Source organism: Sapajus apella, unplaced genomic scaffold (assembly GCF_009761245.1).
Source record: "Sapajus apella isolate SASKATOON/1434 unplaced genomic scaffold, GSC_monkey_1.0 scaffold6, whole genome shotgun sequence".
Taxonomy (NCBI): domain Eukaryota; kingdom Metazoa; phylum Chordata; class Mammalia; order Primates; family Cebidae; genus Sapajus; species Sapajus apella.
Window position 1 is genome coordinate 19,792,043 of NW_022436946.1, and position 21,348 is coordinate 19,813,390.

Here is a 21,348-nt window from a genome sequence, read left to right on the forward strand (position 1 = left end):
AGTAGCTAGAACTACAGGCAAGTGGCACCACGCCCGGCTAATTTTTGTATTTTTAGTAGAGACAGGGTTTCTCCGTGTTGCCCAGGCTGGTCTTCAACTCCTGACCTCAGGTGATCCTCCCACCTCAGCCTCCCAAAGTGCTGGGATTACAGGTGTGAGCCACTATGCCCAGCTGCAATCCATTTGAGTTCCATTCTAAGAAGCTTATATTTTATCCCAAAGATCACTGAAAGCTCTTGAAGAATTTCAAGCAGAAGAGTGACATGATTAGATTTCCTCTATAGAGAGAGTACAAAAATGAAGAACAGATACAGGGAGATAAAAGGCCATTGCATTAATTCACATATTTGATTCTCCATGCTATAAAGGGTAATTTGGGGGCAGATAATGTCAAGGTGGGTTGCAGATGCAGAGAAAAATTTCCATGGCTGGATACCTGAAACTAAGTGCATAAAAACCAAAGTGATCAGAGGGTCTGAAGTTCTCATGGCCAAAACTGAATTGAGGCCAGTATCCAAGTCTGGTTATGGAGTCAAGATATCTGGACCAGAAAATGCAGATCAACCTACATAAAAGGGGAGAAACAGGGATAAAAGTTTCATGCTATCAGTTATGGTGCACTGTGGCCAGTAATTGTTAAGCTTTTAGATATGTCTGTTTTCACTCATTCACATAACAGATAGGTGTGCCTATTGTTTATTTTTACTGCCTTTCTGATTGAGTCTATTTGATCCACGAGTATTACTAAAAATTTACTTTTAAATGCAATTGACAACAACAAAAAAAGCTAAGCAAACAATGATATGTAAATGATATATCACACTGCTTCAACTGAAGAAAAATAATTCTTTAATGTAGCTATAGCTGTATCTTTAGAGATACGGACATATACCAATCATACAGGGCAAAGAGGCAATGTTCTTGCCAAAAGAAGCAACCTGGGATGCCTTGATTCCCCATTTTCTTTGTAAGAGAAATCCAGGAAACCTCTAGATCCCTGGCAGGTGTTTATCACTATTTCTACACCAAAGGGAGAGAAACAGCATGACGATGTAGTGTTCCAAATTTAAAGCAAAACTCACTTTCTCCCAGATGATGGGCTATAACTGGTTATCTTCTAGCAAAGTGACTGCTATTATCAAGCTTTCATGTTCTTTTGGAAAATGTAGGCTCTGTCTTCTTCATCTTGACAATGGTGCATCTCTAATCCTAATTTAATATCCCCAGTGGTACACATTTGATGGCCCCAAAATGTAAATAAAGAGGAAATAATAACTTTATGTTATAAAACCAATAAGCAAGAGACTTTCCATTTTTCTGTCAGTTTGACATGTGGTGATTCCTACTACGCTCAGTCACACTAATCAGCACTTTTCTCTTATACACAGTATTGCTTTCCATGATTTCAGTTACCTGCCATTAGCCACAATCCAAAATCAGGGAGGACAGCACAATAGGATATTTTGAGAGGGATAGAGAGAGAGCCACATTAACATAACTTTCATTACAGTACATTGTCGTAATTGTTCTATTTTATTATTATTGTTGTTAATCTCTTAGCATGCCTAATTTATAAATTAGACTTTATTATAAGCAAGTATTATAGGAACAAAAAGTATTTAGGGAGTTCAATACTATCCATGATTTCAGGCATCCACTGGAATGCTTGGAATGTATCCTCTGAGTATGTGAAATACTATAACACATTTTTAATATAAACATTTATTTTGAAGTATATACTGCACATATCATAATTAGCACATTATAATTATCCTGATGGTGATAGAGATGAATGACTACCACATTTTAATATGAAAATAAAGAGGGGAGGCAGACAGGCATAGTGGCTCATACCTGTAATCCCAGCACTTTGGAAGGCCAAGGTGGTTGGATCACCTGAGATCAGGAGTCCAAGACCAGCCTGGCCAACATGAAGAAACCCCATCTCCACTAAAAATACCAAAAAAAATTAGCTGGGTGTGGTGACAGGCGCCTGTAATCTCAGCTACTTGGGAGGCTTAGGCAGGAGAATCGCTTGAGCCTGGGAATTGCAGTGAGCTGAGATTGTGCCATTGTACTCCAGCCTGAGCAACAAAAGCAAAACTCTGTCTCATAAGTAAAAAGAGGGGAGGCAAGAAGATAAAGACTATCTTTAGATAACTCCTGTCCCAAGGAGTTTGCAATCCACAATACAATGTTCCAAATAACTATAATATGGGATGCTATGTGTACATGCTGAAATAGAACCACAAACAATGGCCAGATGGGTACAGAATCCAATTGGGACACAACAAATTTGAGTGTAGGAACAAAAATCATGTGAAAATTTGATTAGGCAATTGGGAAGCTAGAAGAGAGATCAGAGGAGAGGCTAGACAGGGAAGATGCCTGTCTAGAGGTGATGTTTTCAAGCTTTGGGAGGAAATGTGAGTGCCAAGGGGAGGCATGTAAGAGAAGAGAAGACAGCCAAAAATGAACTTTCTGGAGACCCTCCTGGAGTGGACATGTAAATAAATTGAATCAGAAAGAAGGTTTAGGAATGGTGAAAATAGGAAGATATATGTGAATATATTCCATTCTCAAGGACAAAAAAAAAAAATTGGAATGTCAAACCACAAGAAAGACCTGCAAGGTGAAATGCTTGTGAAGTTTAATAACTTTGTGATGAGGAGGCTGGTTGTAAGCTGCAAGAGAATAGCTTCAGTCAATAGGAAAATGAAGATTATGATGAGCTGAGCAGTGAATGGGAACTTGCAAAAATAGAAGTAGCTAATTTTAGTGTAAGGTGTCAGGAAGGGGTCCAGTTTCTGCTTTCTGCACATGGCTAGCCAGTTTTCCCATCACCATTTATTAAACAGGGAATCCTTTCCCCATTGCTTGTTTTTGTCTGGTTTGTCAAAGATCAGATGGTTGTAGATATGCTGTGTTGCCTCCGAGACCTCTGTTCTGTTCCATTGGTCTATATCTCTGTTTTGGTACCAGTGCCATGCTGTTTTGATTACCGTAGCCTTGTAGTATAGTTTGAAGTCTGGTAGTGTGATGCCTCCCACTTTGTTCTTTTTGCTTAGAATTGACTTGGCTATGCGGGCTCATTCGGTTCCATATGAAATTTAAGGTGGTTTTTTTCCAGTTCTGTGAAGAAGGTCATTGGTAGCTTGATGGGGATAGCGTTGAATCTGTAAATTACTTTGGGCAGTATGGCCATTTTCATGTCATTGATTCTTCCTAACCATGAACATGGAATGTTTCTCCATCTGTTTGTGTCCTCTCTTATTTCGTTGAGCAGTAGCTTGTAGTTCTCCTTGAAGAGGTCCTTTACGTTCCTTGTTAGTTGTATTCCTAGGTATTGTATTCTCTTTGTGGCAATTGTGAATGGCAGTTCGTTCTTGATTTGGCTCTCTTTAAGTCTGTTATTGGTGTATAGGAATGCATGTGATTTTTGCACATTGATTTTGTATCCTGAGACTTTGCTGAAATTGCTCATCAGTTTCAGGAGCTTTTGGGCTGAGACGATAAACTCCAGATGGATTAAAGACTTAAACATAAGACCTAGCACCATAAAGACCCTAGAAGAAAATCTAGGCAAAACCATTCAGGACATAGGTGTAGGCAAGGACTTCATGACCAAAACACCAAAAGCATTGACAACAAAAGCCAAAATAGACAAATGGGACCTAATCAAACTCCACAGCTTCTGCACGGCAAAAGAAACAGTCATTAGAGTGAATCAGCAACCAATAGAATGGAAAATTTTTGCAGTTTACCCATCTGACAAAGGGCTGATATCCAGAATTTACAAAGAATTAAAACAGATTTACAAGAAAAAAACTAACAAGCCCATTCAAAAGTGGGCAAAGGATATGAACAGATACTTTACAAAAGAAGACATACATGAGGCCAACAAACTTATGAAAAAATGCTCATCATCACTGGTCATCAGAGAAATGCAAATCAAAACTACATTGAGATACCATCTCACGCCAGTTAAAATGGCGATCATTAAAAAATCTGGAGACAACAGATGCTGGAGAGGATGTGGAGAAATAGGAACACTTTTACACTGTTGGTGGGAGGGTAAATTAGTTTAACCATTGTGGAAGACAGTGTGGCAATTCCTCAAGGACCTAGAAATAGAAATTCCATTTGACCCAGCAATCCCATTACTGGGTATATGTCCAAAGGATTACAAATCGTTCTACTATACGGACACGTGCACATGAATATCCATTGCAGCACTGTTTACAATAGCAAAGACCTGGAACCAACCCAAATGCCCATCGATGATAGACTGGACAGGGAAAATGTGGCACATATACACCATGGAATATTATGCAGCCATCAAAAACGATGAGTTTTTGTCCTTTGTAGGGACATGGATGAACCTGGAAACCATCATTCTCAGCAACTGACAGAAGAGCAGAAGATCAAACACTGCATGTTTTCACTCATAGGCGGGTGTTGAACAATGAGAACACATGGACACAGGGAGGGAAGCACTACACACTGGGGTCAGTTGGGGGGAAATAGGGGAGGGATGGTGGGGTGTGGGGAGTTGAGGAGAGATAGCAAGGGGAGAGATGCCAGATGTAGGTGATGGAGAGGAAGGCAGAAAATCACACTGCTACGTGTGTACCTATACAACAATCTTGCATGTCCCCAAAACCTAAAATGCAATAAAATAATTAATGGGAAAAAATTTTGAATAAATGAATAATAAATGAAAACTTAAAAAAAAAACTGTGTTGTCCAGTATGAGTATTACTCCCTAAGCTATCTCTACTTAATATTTGCATGATATATTTTTATCCCATTGCTTTTAAGCTTTCTAACATTTTATGTTTAAATATTATCTTTTATTAAAAATAGTTTAAAAATTCAAACAAACAAACAAAAAAATAGAAGTAGCTAGTGAAAAACAACATAACACAAAACAAATGTTTGAGTTTGGTGATAAGAAAGAGGGAAATGGAAAAATAGCCTAATGCAAGATTTTAGTGTGTTTTAAGTGATTTGCTTTCATTTTTAGCTTAGGAAAAATAATTATTATTTGCGACTGCATTTTATGTAGCTCCTACATAATGTCAGGTGGTGTATTCATCTGTTTCTCATGATACTATGAAGACATACACAAGACTGGGTAATTTACAAAGAAAAGGGTTTAGGCAAAGTGTAGTAGCTCACACCTGTAATCCCAGCACTTTGGGAGGCTGAGGATGGTGGATCACCTGAGGTCAGGAGTTCAAGACAAACCTGGCCAACATGATGAAACCCTGTCTTTATTAAAAATACAAAAATTAGCCAGGTGTGTTGGCAGACACCTGTACTCCCAGCTTCTCAAGGAGCTGAGGCAGGAGAATCACTTGAACCTGGGAGGTGGAGGTTGCAGTGAGACTGTGCCACTGCACTCCAGCCTAGGTAACAAGAACAAAACTCCAACTCAAAAAAAAAAAAAAAAAAAAAAAGAGGGTTAGTTGGTTCACAGTTCTGCACGGCTGGGTAGGCTTCAGGAAACTTAACAATCATGGCAGAAGGCACCTCTTTACAGGGCGGCAGAGGACAGAATGAGTGCCAGCACGAAAATGCTAGATGCTTATAAAATCATCAGACCTCATGAGAGCTCAGTCACTATCACAAGAATTGCATGGGGAAAACCGCACCCATAATTCACATACCTCCCACTGGGTCCCTCTCACGACATGTAGGGATAATAAGGATGGCAATTTAAGATGAGATTTAGGTGGGGACACAGCCAAACCATATCAGGTAGAATGCCAGGAACTTTATATCCATTAAATTATATAATCTTACAATAATACTATTAGATAGATATTGTTAAGCTCATTTTATGATTTAGGAAACTGAGACTCACAGTGGTGAAATAACTTGCCAATATCATACAGTAAAGTTAAGTGGTGGGGCTGAGAATTAAATTAAGATCCAACTTGATTCTCAGTTTCATCCTCTAACTCCTGTACTAGGTTGACCCTAGCACAGGAGACTATTTGATAGAATTGCAAAATGTCTAACCACATCTGTGTTTCTCCACCATCTCTGTAACTATAGCAAGCTGCAGTAAGTCATATGTTTATGCTAAGGTCAGAGTGTAGAGTAGGCATTATTATGCCTTACCACTATCTAGTTCTCCTTCTTTTCAGGTACACAGAAGAGTGAACCTCCAGCTCCTTGTTGTGCAGGAAAATATGAGTAGTTCAAGCCAGTGAAATGTGAGCAAAAGTCAGATGCCACTTCTGGACTGAGGCAATGAAAAGCTTTATTTTCCAATTTCGCCCTTCCTCCACTGTGCCAGTTGTAGGGAGGCCTTGAATTGAGCCATGTCAATTCAATTTTGACAGCACTAAAAGACTGAAACAGTCTAGATTAATGAGTCATAATATGGAGGAAAACAATTATGAAGAGTACAAAACAACTCTGAAATGGACATTGTATAAATGAGAAACATTCTTTTATTGTGTTAATTTGCAATTGCCCAATGGGTTCACCTTGCCCACTGCCTAGACAGAGATGATTTATCAAGACAGGTGAGTTCCAATAGAGAAACAGAAATTTACACAGAGCTGGCCATGTAGGAGACGAGTTTTATTACTCAACCCCAGTCTCCCTAAGCATCCAAGGATCAGAGTTTTTAAGGATAATTTGGTAGATTGTGGGGCCAGTGAGTTGGGAGTGTGGATTGGTCAGGTCAGAGATGAAATCAAAGGGGGTTGAAGCTGTCTTCTTGAGCTAAGTCAGTTCCTGGGTGGGGGCCACAAGATTGGATGAGCCAGTTTAACAATCCGAGTGGTACCAAGTGATCCATCAAGTGCGAGGTCTGCAGAATATCTCAAGCACTGCTGTTAGGTTTTGCAATAGTGATGTTATCTCCAGCAGGAATTTGGGGAAAGTCAGAATCTTGTAGCTTCCAGCTGCATGACTCCTAAACCATAATGTCTAATCTTGCGGCTGCTTTGTTAATCCTACAAAGGCAATCTCGTCCAGGCAAGAAGGGGGTTTGTACCAGGAAAGAGCTATTATCATCTTTGTTTCAAACTATAAACTAAGTTCCTCCCAAAGATAATCCAGCCTACACCCAGGAATGAACACGGACAGCTTGGAGATTCGAAATTAGATGGAGTTGGTTAGGTCAGATCTCTGTCACTATCTCAGTTACAATTTTACAATGGTGATTTCAAAATATCTAATATTAGAGGATTATTTGTTACCACATTGTAAACCAAGCCTGTGCCTCAGAGAACCAAGGGAGAACATCCAATCTGTACCTGGGGCATTCATAAAAAGATCCTTGGAAGAAGTGACTGCTAGGTTATTCCTAAGGATGAACAGGAGTTACATAAGCAAAAGAAGGAGAAAAATAGAAAAAGAGGAACCAGTAGACTGTACACCATTTATGAATGTTCAGAAGAACAAGATGGTATGTTCAAAGAAGAGCATGGCACATCAATTAGTGTCAATGAGCACTGACTTTGAAATTGCCTCTGCAAAGATTATAACAGCAAAAGAAGTCTAGCATGGCTGACTCCATCTTGCTTCTAGCTTCACAGGCTGGCTGTCCTTGCTCGTTCCTGAGTGTAAGCCAAGCTTACCATGGGAGGAGTTTAGTTAATAGTTTAACTTTGAAACAAGAATGACAATAGTCCCTCCCTAAAACAGACCCACTCCTTGTTTGGGGACTGAAACTGTCTGTGTAAAACTAACGAAAGGCCACAAGATTAGGATTTTGATAGAGGCCTAAATTGTACTAAGATGTAGGCAGAGTTAAATGATAACAAGCCATTGTTTCATAACTTACTTTTCTATAATCCCTTACTGCTCAGGAATCATGCCGCCATAAGTCACAAGATTTGTGACTTTCTCAATTGCTTTTACAGATAACACTATTGTAGAACCCACAATTGGTCTTTTGAGATGTTTTTCCAACTTTTGCATTCTGGTGACCAACTGCTTCCTCTTGGACCTGTGCTTCATAATTGAACCAGTCCCATGGCCCCCACCCAGAGGCCGACTCAGCACATGAGAATCATTTTCCACACCCCTATGATTTCATCCCCAACCAGTCAGCAGCACCCATTCCCTAGCCTTCTACCCATCCTATTATCCATAAAAACCCTAGCCTCAGAGTTCTCAGGGAGGCTGATATGAGTAATGAATTTCTGTCTTCCACTTGGCTAACCCTGCATTAATTAAACTCTACTGCAATACTGCTGTCTCAGTGAATTGGTTTTGTTTGGGCAGTGTGTAGGAAGAACCCATTGTGGAGAATTATACCTTTATTATAATGTAAATGTATATATAAATATAGGTTTTTACTCTGTGTTACTTATTCTGCTTTCATGATACATGAAATTCTTGCAGAAAAGTATTAAGACCTAAAATTAGTAAACTGATAAAAGCTTTATACTTGTACTAGTTTCCTATTCCTGGTATAATTTATTAACACAGTGATAATACCTTAAAACCATTATTTAGCCAATTTATTTTCTTACTGTTCTGAAAGTCAGAACTCTGGAATCAGAGTTTTTCTGAGCTAAAATCAAGGAATCATAAGTTCCTTCTGTAGATTCTAGGAGAGAATCTGTTTCCTTAATTTTTCTCTCTTCTAAAGGCCACATACATTCGTTGGTTTATGGCCTCTCCTTCTATTTTCCAAAGTGCATAATTCCAACTTTTGCTTCTGTCTTCTCTCTGACCCTCCTGTTTCCCTGTTATAAGGACCCTGTATTATGTTAAGCCCACCTAGATAGTCCAAGAAAATATATTCCTTCTCAAAATCCTTAATTATATCTTCAAAGTTCCTTCCACCATATAAGGCAACATATTCACAGTTCTGGGTATTAGAATGTGAACATCCTTGGAAGGCCATTATCCAGCCTACCACAATACTTAAAAGAAGTCTGAGCAAGGTCATAATGAGAGAGTGAGAAGGGGAGAAAAAGTTTTAAAATAAGAACACAACCATACTGAAATGGATTGTAAAAGTAAATAATAAAAAGAACATGATACACAAAGATGAAGAGAATGTAACTTACAGAGAAGAGGAGGGTAAGACTTGAAGATCAGAAAAATAAAAATTTGAATCAAGACCAAATAGGTGATAATCATAATATACTAAGAACTGATTTTTCTCCCCATATCACTAGTTGAGGAAGGTATTGGTAAATTAATAAACTCAAATTTATATCATAAATAGATTGCCATATACCACTGTGCTTTAACTGTGTACTCTAGTTAAATTATATAGTGGTTATTATAAATTAAATATATACTTATTATTCCTCCAAAGTTCAGTGCAATTCAGCCTGCCTGGGAATTAAGAGAGAGAGATTTCTGAACTGTTTGGGCTTTATCTGAGTATTTCTGAAAGACCTTAAACACAGAATTGACATGGTAAAAAGGTAAAATCTCTTTTGATTATTTAATATGGCTTATCATTATGTCAATAAAATATATAATGCTAATAATGGGACCCAAGAAGCAAAATAAATCAGCAAGTAAGTCTTCATAGTCAAAGTTGAGAGCTACTGGTATCAAGATAACTTCTGTCTACAGGAAATACAGGATTAAAAAAAAAAACAAATAAATGACACCACAAATCCTTGTTAATGAAGTCACAGTATAAAAAGATATAACTTGTGACATCAATAATATAAATTGTGTAGTGGGGAATAAAAGTATAGAGATATTTACATGCAATTAAAGTATACTTAGTACTTCTAAGTTGTTCTCAGCTTAAAATAGATGGTTATAGTAATAAAATGTTTATGTATGCCTTATGGTAACCACATACAAAAATACATACAGAAGATACAAAAAAGAAAAGAGAAAGGAAACAAAGACATACCCACAAAAAAAATCAATAAAATGACAAGAAAAGCATCAAAAGAAAAGGAACAAAAGAAACTACAAAACAGGAAACAATTAACAAAATGGAAATTGTAAGTTCTTCGCTACCAATAATTACTTTAAACATAAATGGATTAAAGTTCCCAATCAAAAGACATAAAGTCATTAAATGCTTAATTTTAAAAGACCCAACTATATGTTATCTACAAGAGACTCATTTTAGATTTAAGGATATACATAGGGTAAAAGTGAAGGGATAGAAAAAAATATTCCATACAAATAGTAACCAAATGAGAGCAGAGATGACTATACGTCTATCAAACAAAAGAGACTTTAAGTTAAAAAATTCATGAGACAAAGAAATACATTATATTATGATAAAAGGACACTTCATCAGGAAGATATAACAATAATAAATATATATGCACCCAACATCATTTTTAAATATATAAAGCAAATATTAAAGGAACTAAAAAGAGAAATGAACAGAAATACAATAATAATAAAAAGCTTCATGTCACTTCAGAGCCAGTGTCAGAGAAAGAAAATTAAAAAAAAAAAAGAAAAAACTTCAATACCCCAACATAAAAAAATCAATTTTAAAAAAGCAGACTTGAACAACACTATAAACCAAATAAATAAAAAAATTCCAACTGTCTATGATATCTGAGGATGAGTATGCTAAAATCTGTGTCTAGCAGTCTAAGTTTTCCTATAGATTCCAGTCATTCTTGTCTTCCAATCTACTATAAATGAGTGGACCATGTTAAAAGTTCACATCTACCTAATCAAGGTGGCACATGCCAGGAATCCCAGCTACTTGGGAGGCTGAGCTGGGAGGATCACTAAACCCAAGTACTTGAGACCAGCCTGGGTAACATAGCAAGATTTCACATCAAATAAAATAAAATAAAAATTAAAAAGTTGAGATTCAGTGTTGTATACCAACTAAAGCAATAAAAACTAATCTCACCTTACATAGAATTATTCCATATTTCCACAAAGCACAATCATATTTAATGATCAGTTGGAGATTTATTATCTCATCACTAGCCAGTTAATCCTCCTGGTATTTCAAGGGAACATTTTCCTGGTTCTCTAGTTATTTCCTCATTGTTTATGTAAATCAGAAGTATTGGACCTATTTTAGAGGAGGTGGCTGTTTAGGATGCTATAAAGCTATGACTTAGATGTGAAATAATTTAAAATAATAAATAAATACATTAGATACTAGCTGATCCCAGGTTCTAAGACAACCTTGAAAAAGTAATTGATTTTAGCTATTCCTGAATTCAATTCATTTAATAAAGACTGACAAATCCTTATACATGAATTAAGTATACAGTAAAGATGGCATTTCAAAACAGAGAAAAGATGAATTATTTAATAAATTGAGGTGGGATAATGGTCAGCCATTTGAAAAACAAATATAACTGGATGTTTCCTTTACTCTTTTCACAAAAATAACTTACAAGGGAATCAAAATTTTAAACATGGCTGGGAGTTGTGGCTCACACCTGTAATCCCAGCACTTTGGAAGTCTGAGGTAGGCGGCAGATCATGGGGTCAAGAGATTGAGACCATCCTCCCAACATGGTGAAACCCATCTGTACTAAAAATATGAAAATTAGCTGGGTGTAGTGGTGCATGCCTGTAGTCCCAGCTACTCAGGAGGCTGAGGCAGGAGAATTGCTTGAACCTGGGAGGCAGAGGTTGCAGTCAGCCAAGATCATGCCACTACACTCTAGCCTAGTGACAGAGTGAGACTTGATCTCAAAAAAAAAAAAAAAATCTTTAAACATAACAACATAAGAGAATTATTTATAATCCTGGAAGATATAAGACCTTTTAAGGCCAAACACTAAACTCAATAAACTACAAATTAAAAAATGGATGATATGATTTGGCTGTGTGCCCACTCAAATCTCACCTTGAATTGTAATAATCCCCAAGTATCATGGGAGAGACCCAGTGGGAGGTAATTGAATCATGGGGATGTGTCTTTCCTTTAGTGTTCTCTTGATAGTGAATAAGTCTCCCGAGATCTGATGGTTTTATAAATGGGAGTTCCCCTGCACATGCTCTTGCCTTGCTGCCATGTAAGATGTCCCTTTGCTCTTCCTTCATTTTCCACCATGATTGTGAGGCCTCCACAGCCATGTGAAACTGTGAGTTCATTAAACTTATTTCCTTTATTAATTATCCAGTATCGGTATAACTTTATTAACAGCATGAGAACACACTAATAAAATGGATATATTTGCCTATGTAAAATCTGCTGAGGGAAAAAGAAAACAAAGAAAGTCAAACACAAATAACAAAAACTGTGCAAGTATGTTTGCAATACATATGGCCAACAAAATATTGTTTTCCAAATATATAAAGAATATTTACAAATCAAGTAATTAAAAAATACACTGGATAGATTATGGGCAAAGGAAATAAATATAATAAAGTCTTTAGAAAGGTAAGAAAAGATGGTCATACACAATCTTAAAAATGCTAATAAAAATCACAGTGAGAAAACAATTTAACACAATCAAATTTGTAAGCATCAAATAGTTTCGTAGTACACAGGGATAGGGAAATTGAAGGGAAACGAATTCTCAGAGATTGTTGACAAGAGGTCTGCACAGTGGCTCATGTTTGTAATCCCAGCACTTTGGGAGGCTGAGGCAGGTGGATTGCTTGAGCTCAGGAGTTCCAGACCAACCTGGGCAACATGGTGAAACCCTATCTCACAGAAAATACAAAAATTAGCCAGCTATGGTGTGGTGCTCCTGTAGTCCCAGCTACTCGGGAGGCCAAGGCAAGAGAATCACTTGACCCCGGGAGGTGGAGGTTGCAGTGAACTGAGATGGCGCCACAGTGCACTTCAGCCTGAGCAACAGAGTAAGACGCTAAGGAAAAAAAAAAGATTGGATACAAATTCTGTGGAAGGCAATTTGGCAGTATCTACCAATATTTAAAATGTATACATCGTTTGAATTAGGAATTTCACTTCTAAGAATTTTCCACAGATATATTCATACAGATGCTCAAATATGTACATAAATGTTTCCTGCAGTGTTATTTACAACTAAAAAAAACACCCTAGTATTATCTTAAAATCTGTGAGTAAAAGAGTGGCTAAACAAATTATTTATTCATACAATGGAATATTTTATAGTTATTAAAATGAATAAAATAGGTCTATTTGTTCATGTATCTGTAAGAACATATGAGGGCCACATGAAAATATTCTGGGGAGGTTAATTTCTGAAAAAGTGATGTTTAGGCCATTCATAGTTTATATTTATAAGTGAGAACATTTTTGTTTAGGTTTAACTACATAGGCAAATTCTTGCTTGTTTACCCTTTTATTTAAAATCCCAGGAAGGGGTGCTGAAGTTGAAACAGAAAGAGGAGACTGTGATTGCTTTAGGTCAATGAAGTCTTAGGAAACATCATGAGATCTGGAGCTAACCTACATGTTTGAGTCACAGTTTCGTGTGAACTATTAAGAAATCTGAGGAACTACTAAGGAAGCTGAGGTGGGTGAATCACTTGAGGCCAGGAGTTTGAGACTAGCCTGGCCAATAAGGTAAAACCATTTCTACTAAAAATACAAAAGTTATCTGGGACCTGATGGCACATATTACTCTGGAGACTAAGGCACAAAAATCACTTGAACCTGGAAGGCAGAGGTTGCAACGAGCTGAGATCATGCCACTGCACTGCAGCCTGGGCAACAGAGTGACACTCTGTCACACTTTGTCTCAAAAAAGAATTTCCATAGCCTTAAAAATTCTATAATTATGATTGTAGAGGAGTGAAATCATGCATAGTTTGCATTCTGACCACAATGAAATTAAAATGAAAATCAGTAACAGAAAGAGAACTAGAAAATGTTCAGCAACACACTTCCAAATAATCCATGGATCAAAGAAGGAATGACAGTAGAAATTAGAAAATACGTGACATACTACTAAAGCAAGCCTGGTCAGGAAGCTTATACCACTAAGTCCTTAGACTGCGGAAAGACCTCAAATAAACAAAAAGTGTTGCTACCTGAATCAAGTAGAAAAAGAGGAGTAAAATAAACCCAATGCAAGCAGAAGGAAGGATATAATAGTGTTAAGAACAGAAATCATTTAAACCGAAAAGGACACAATAGAGAAAGTCATTGAAACAAAGTGCTGGTTCTTTGACAAAAATCAATAAAATTGATAAACTTCTAACAAGACTGACAAAAAGAAAAAGAAAGAAGACATAAATTACCAATATCAGGATGGAAACTAGGGATATTACTACCAATCCGTCAGCCATTAAAGGGATCATAAGGAAATGCTACAAACAACTTTATCTTCATAAATTCAACAACTTAGGAGAAATTGACTAAATTGTCAAAAATCACAAACTGAAATAAAACCACGATGAAATAGATAATCTGAGTAGTCCCATAACCATGACAGAAATTGAAGTCATATTTTAAAAACCCTCTAAAAAAATATCCAGAAAGAACCTAGAAATATACCCAACAAATTTTGACAAAGTACAAAACGTCATTCAATGGAGAAAGGAAAGCCTTTGCAACAAATGGTGCTGGAGCAATTGAACCTCAGCCTAAACTTCACACCTTATACAAAATTTAACTCAAAATGGATCACGGACTTAAAGGTAAGAGTGTAAGAATTTAAGAATTTAAAAAGGAGTAAAACTTCAGGACTTAGGGCTAGGCAAAAAATTCTCAGACCTGACACCAAAAGCATAATCCATGAAAGGAAAATAAAATATTGATAAATAGAACCTCATGTGAATTTAAAACTTTTACTGTGCAAAATATCTTATTAAGAGGATAAAAAGGCAAGCTACAGTGTAGTAGAACTATTGGGAAAACCACATATCCGACAAAGAGATAGTACAGCCATGCATCATTTAATGACAGAGATACATTCTGAGAAATGTGCCTTTAGGTGGTTTTGTCATTGTGTGAACATCACAGAGTGACTTAAACAAGCCTAGGTGGTATAGCCTACCACACACCTAGGCTGTGTGGGATAGCTTATTGCTCCTAAGCTACAAACCTGTACAAAACATAACTAAACTGAATGCTATCAGCAACTGTAACACAATGGTAAGTATGTATCTAAACATAGAAAAAGTGCAGTAAAAATATGGTATAAACAACAAAAAATGATACATCTGTATAGGACACCTACCATAACTGGTGCTTGCAAGGCTAGTAGTTGCTCTGTGTGAGTGTGTGGGTGAGTGAGTGAGTGGTGAGTGAATATGAAGGCCTAGGACATTATTGTACACTACTGTAGATTTTATAAACAAACACTGTACACTTAGGCTATATTAAAATCATTTTTTAAAGGATTTCTTTCAACAATAAATTAGCCTTAGCTTGCTCTAACTTTTTACTCTATAGGTTCTCTCATGTTTCAAAAGTTTTGTGATCCTTTGTAGTAACACTTAGATTAAAATACAAACACACTGCCTAGCTATACAAAAGTATTTTCTTTCTTGTATCCTTAGTCTGTAAACTTTTTTCTATTTTAATGTTTTATTTTTATATTTTACTTTTTGTTAAAAACTAAGACACAAACATGCACATTTTCCTAGGCTTACACAGAGCCAGGATCATCAATATCACTGTGTATCCACTCTACATTTTTTCCCATTGGAAGGTCTGCAGGGGCAGTAATGTGCATGAAGCTGTCATCTCCTTTGACAACAATGCTTGTTTTCTGGAATACCTCTTGAAGGACCTGCCTGGCGCTATTTTACATTTTTTAAGTAGAGAGAGTACATTCTAAAATAAGCATAAAAAGTATAGTATAGTTAATATATAAACTAGTAAAATGAGTTATGATATTAGCAAGTATGTACTGTACATAATTATATATGTTATATGCTGACAGGACTGGAAGCATAGTAGGTTTGTTTACACCAGCATCACCACAAATGTGAGCTATACATTGTGCTATGATATTATGATGGTCACAATGTCACTATATGATAGAAATTTTTCTGCTTCATTATTATCTTATGGGACTGCCATGCTATATGTAGTCCATTGTTGAACAAAACATTATTATGCAGCATGTGACTGTATCTATGATATAGAAAGGACTCTAGGAACTCAATAGTGAAACAGATTGAATTAGAAAATGGACAAAAGAACAGACATTTCAACAAAGAGGATATACTGATAGCAGGTAAGCATATGAGAAGACATTTCACTTCAGTAGCCATTAGGGAAATACAAATGAAACAACAATGAACTATCATTACACATATATCATAATGGCTAATTTAAAAAAAAACATGTATTAAATGTTGGTGATGATGTGAAGATACTAGATGAGTCACACATTGCTGGTAAGAATGTAAAATAGTACAGCTAATCTGGAAAACAGTTTGGCATGCAATTACTATATATCCAACAATTGCACTTTATCCCAGAAAAATAGAAATTGATATTCACACAAAAATCTGTATGCAATTATTCATAGCAGCTTTATTTATAATTTCCTTAAACTAGAAACAACACAGATGTTCTTGAGCAAGTAAGGATGAAACAAACTGTAGTATCTCCATAGCATGGAATATTATTCAGCAATGAAAAGGAATCAACTATTGATACGTGAAACAACTTGGATGAATATATAATTTCATTTATAATTTTATTTATTTCACATTTTGAAATGAAAAAAATATAGAGAAAAGATTAATGGTTTTCAGGGGTTACAAACAGAGGAGAGGTGGGTGGGGAGAGAGGCAAAGTGAGTGCAGTTAAAAAAGGACAATATGAAGAATCCTTGTGATGATGTAACTGTTCTTTTTTTTTTTTCTTTTTTTTTTTTTTTTTTGAGGAGGATTTTCACTCTTGTTACCCAGGCAGGAGTGCAATGACGCAATCTCGGCTCACCGCAACCTCCGCCTCCTGGGTTCAGGCAATTCTCCTGCCTCAGCCTCCTGAGTAGCTGGGATTACAGGCACGCACCACCATGCCCAGCTAATTTTTTGTATTTTTAGTAGAGATGGGGTTTCACTATGTTGACCAGGATGGTCTCGATCTCTTGACCTCGTGATCCACCCGCCTCAGCCTCCCAAAGTGCTGGAACTGTTCTTCTCTTGACTGTGGTAGATACCTGGACCCACACATGATAAAACTGCACAAAACTAAATACAGCACACAAATGGGCACAAGTGAAACAGAAAAATTTGAACAACATCAGTGGATTCAGTTAATGTCAATATCTTGTTTTTAACATAGTACTAAAGTTTTGTGAGATGTTATCACTAGAAGAATCTAAGTAAAGGATAGGCAGACTTTCTCTGTGCTACTTCCTATAACTACACCATGAGTGTATAATTATCTCAAAAAAAAAAGTTTAATTTAATACAGTATGTACATTGAGTCCAGGTTTTGTGCTCCTCTGGCCTGGCAGATCTTTTATTCTAAATCAGGTACTGAGACAATGGTAAAGGGCCTGTTTCTATTCTCCGTTTCTTTTGATCATTTATATGCTGCTATGGTTAGGATGTTTGTCCCTTCCAAACCTCATGCTGAAATTTTATTCCCCCAATGTTGAAGGTGGGGCCTATGGGAGATGTTTGGGTAATGGAGGCTGATCGCTCATGAATGTCATAGATATAAGTGTATGGATTGTATAATTCCATTTTTTGCCTTAAAAAGAGACAAAACTAATCCATGGAAATACAAGACAGGATAGTGTTTACTTCCAGAGTACCAGCAGCAAGGGGCAGAAAGGAATTTCCTAGATAGCTAGAAATGTTCTATAACCTCATCTGATTGTTTATTTGCTGGGTTTATCTATTTATATTAAATTCATCAAGTTATACACTTGAAATTCATAGATTTTGCTGTATGTACATTATAATTTCAATTAAAAATTTTTAAGTCAATATTTTTTAAATTAAAACTTAATATTTCTATAAGATTTTGAGTAAATTAGATATGAACAAGTACCAGAAAGTTTGATCTAGAGTGAAGAGTTGGCATTGAGAGGTATTCAGAAAGTAATTGAGGGACAGGGAATTAATGGTCTCCAACTTACAGTTTTTCTTAATCTGTCAGCAGTGAAATTATTCTGCTAATTTTAAAAATAAAGTAAAGGAATGACAACTACTACATGAAACCAATTTTTCTGTTATTAGTAAAATGCCTTAAATCAGGTCAGTATGGTCATGAGACTAAATGACCTGTACACCAGGACTGTCTTAGTCTTTTTGGTCTACTATAACAAAATATAAGGCTGGGTAACTTAAATACAGAATTTTATTTTCTGACAATTCTGAAGGCTGATAAGTCCAAGATCAAGGTCCTGGCCAATTCAGTTTCTGATGAGGGCTCTGTTTCTGTCTTGCAGATGGCTTCCTTATTGCTCTGTCCTCATAAGGAGAGAAAGAGAGACACACACACACACACAGAGAAAGACAGAGAGAAAGAATGAGAGAGATCTTCCCTTGTTATAAGTCAACAGTCTTATCAGATTAGGGCCACAACCTTTGACTTTATTAAGGCTTAATTGCCTCTTAACCATCTTGTCTCCAGATAATAGTCACATTGGGGATTAAGACCTCTACATATTAATTTGGAGTAGGGAACATAATTCGGTCCATAGCAAGGACAAAGAATATATCTTTAGAGAGTTACTTACAAAGCAACTATTTCCAAAATAATCTGAGATAGCTATATAGTGATTTGGGGTTACTTGTAAAATAACCCTCATTCATGCCATTTCAGAAAGCTAAATAAAATGTCTCACAAAGTGATAGAGAATTAAACTCATCCCTTTAATGATAACTGGTTAAGCTTGAACATCTGGGTTTGATATTTAAAATAAGTTTGAAACCCGAAAATGTTTTGTTTTTTATGTCAATTTTGTTTCATTTCTTTTATTGGGGAAAAAGCTTAGGCAACAACATCTGTTCCCATGAGCATTGGGATAGGCCTGCGTAACAACAAAGCATGCAATCATAAACAGACAAGTAAGAGGACAAAGACTCTTCTAGCTAAAAAATGGAATGATGTGCAGCAATACAAATTAGAGAGACCTCTGAGCAAAAGAAGAAAAAAGTTTCCAAGAAAAATCATAGCAGTTAAGGAAATGTTCTACAAAGAACGATAATGGTTATGAATTTTTAAAAGTATTTTATTTTTACATGGCAGAAAATAGCCAAGATTTAGTGCATATGGTCACTGGTCTTGAAAGCTCCTTGGAGTACAATTACAAGTGGTTGTCTTAGATTCCAGTAGAAAGGGCACATAAATAGGTAAAATAGCAAATTATTCTGTTATAAAAATCCTAGTTGCAGAAGAGAATCTGAGATAACAATCTCATACTTGACTTGTGCTAAAATACAAGAAGCCTAGAGTTACACAATTAATTAAGCAGATCATCAATGAAATCAAGAGTCCAAACCCTTTCTACCTTTCCAGTGTGCATGTTTGTATATTTGATGCTTTCGCTTGTTCTCATGATCTCAAAATGGCAAAAATCTATAGTAGATAAATACAACAAAAATAGAAAAATGTCAAAGCATACCACTAGAAAAAAACATCAAACCACAAAGGAAGACAGCAACCAAGGAAAAAAGAATCAAAATACCTACAAAACAACCAGAAAACAAGTAATGAAATGGTGTTAGCAATTTTTTGTTTATCAATAATTACTTTGAATGTAAATGGATTAAATTACCCAAGAAAGAAACATAGAATGACAGAATGGTTTTTTGTTTGTTTTAGAAAAAAGGCGAGACCCAACTATATGTTGCAGACAAGAGACTAACTTAACTTTGAAGACTAAAGACTAGGGTCAGGCGTGGTGGCTTACACCTGTAATCCCAGCACTTTGGGAGGCTGAGTTGGGAGGACCGCTTGAGCTCAGGAGTTCAGGACAAGCCTGGACCATGTAGTAAGAATTTCTCTTTATCTCTCAAAAGGAGTATTTTAAAAAATAGAATACATATTAAAAGTAAAAGTAGGGAAAAAGATATTTCACATAAAGAAACCAAAAGAAAACAAGGGTAGCTATTCTTAGATAAAATATACTTTAAATTTAAAACTGTAGACAAGGGATCAATTCATCAAGAGGATATAAAAAATTGTAAATATCTATGCACACAATATTTGAGCATGTAAATAAGTAAGGCCAATGTCAAAGAATCTGAAAAAAGAAATAGATTGCATATAATAATAGTAGGGGGCTTCAACACCCTATTATCAACAATGGGCAGATCATCCAGACAGAAAATCAATAAGGAAACATTGGATTCAAACAATGTTTTAGATCAATGGAACTAACTGATGTTACAGAACATTACGTTTAACAGCAACAGAATATGCATTCTTTCTAAGCACACATAGAACATTCTTCAGAATAGGTGATATGTTAGGCCACAAGACAACTCTTAGCAAAGTTAAGAAAACTGAAATCATATCAAGTACCATTTTCTGCTCACAATGGCATGAAACTAGAAGTCAGTAACAGGAAGAAGTGTGGAAAGTTTACAAATACGTGGAAATTAAACATTCTCCTGAGCAACAAATGGGTCAATGAAGAAATTTAAAAAGAAATTGAAACAATGTCTTGAGACAAACACGGAAACACAACGTATTAAAACTCTTGAAATGTCGCAAACACAGTTCTAAGAGGAAAGCTTTAAGCAATGATTATAAGCAATGATAATCTACATCAAAAAAGATCTCAAACAACTGTGCACCTCCATAAAATGTTTAAAAATGAATTCTACCAAACATTTAAAGACGAACTAATACCAATTCTTCAAAAATCTTCCAAAAAGTCAAAGAGGAGGGAATACTTTAAAACTTTTTTATGATGCCACAATTACCTTGATGCCAAAGCCAGACAAAGCCATCACAAGAAAAGAAAACTACAGGCCAATATCCTTGATGACCTTAGATGCAAAAACCTTCAACAAAACACTGGTAAACTGAATTCAACACACTAAAATAATCATTTGCCATGATCAAGTGGGATTTACCTCTGGGAGGCAAAGATGTTTCAACATACACAAATCAATAAATGTGATTCACCATGTAAAAAAATAAAGAACAAAAAACACACAATCATCTTACTAAATGCAGAAAAAGCATTTGACAAAATTCAGCAAGATGTAATGATAACAGCATGGAATGAATTTGGTATAGAATTAATAAATCTTGAGCTGAGCACAGTGGCTCATGCCTGTAATCCCAGTGCTTTTGGAGGCCGAGATGGGTGGATCATATGAGGTCAGGAGTTTGAAATTAGCCTGGCCAACATGGTGAAACCTCACCTCTACTAAAAAATGCAAAAATTCGCTGGGCATGATGGTACACACCTGTAGTCCCAGTTATCTGGGAGGTTGAGACACAAGAATCACTTGAACCTGGGAGGTGGAGGTTGCAGTGAGCTGAGATTGTACCATTGCACTCCAGCCTGGGTGACAGAGTAAGACTCCATCTCAAAA

General features: G+C 36.2%; 1 long non-coding RNA gene across 1 annotated transcript in view; it reads left to right on the forward strand.

The window, feature by feature from the left end:
• The window catches only part of LOC116549304, a 55,787-nt gene extending 49,254 nt beyond the window's left edge, over positions 1-6,533 (forward strand). The window contains exon 3 of the long non-coding RNA XR_004267799.1: positions 6,156-6,533. This is a non-coding gene — a long non-coding RNA (uncharacterized LOC116549304). The remainder of the gene's footprint in view (positions 1-6,155) is intronic.
• The last annotated feature ends 14,815 nt before the right edge of the window (positions 6,534-21,348 follow it).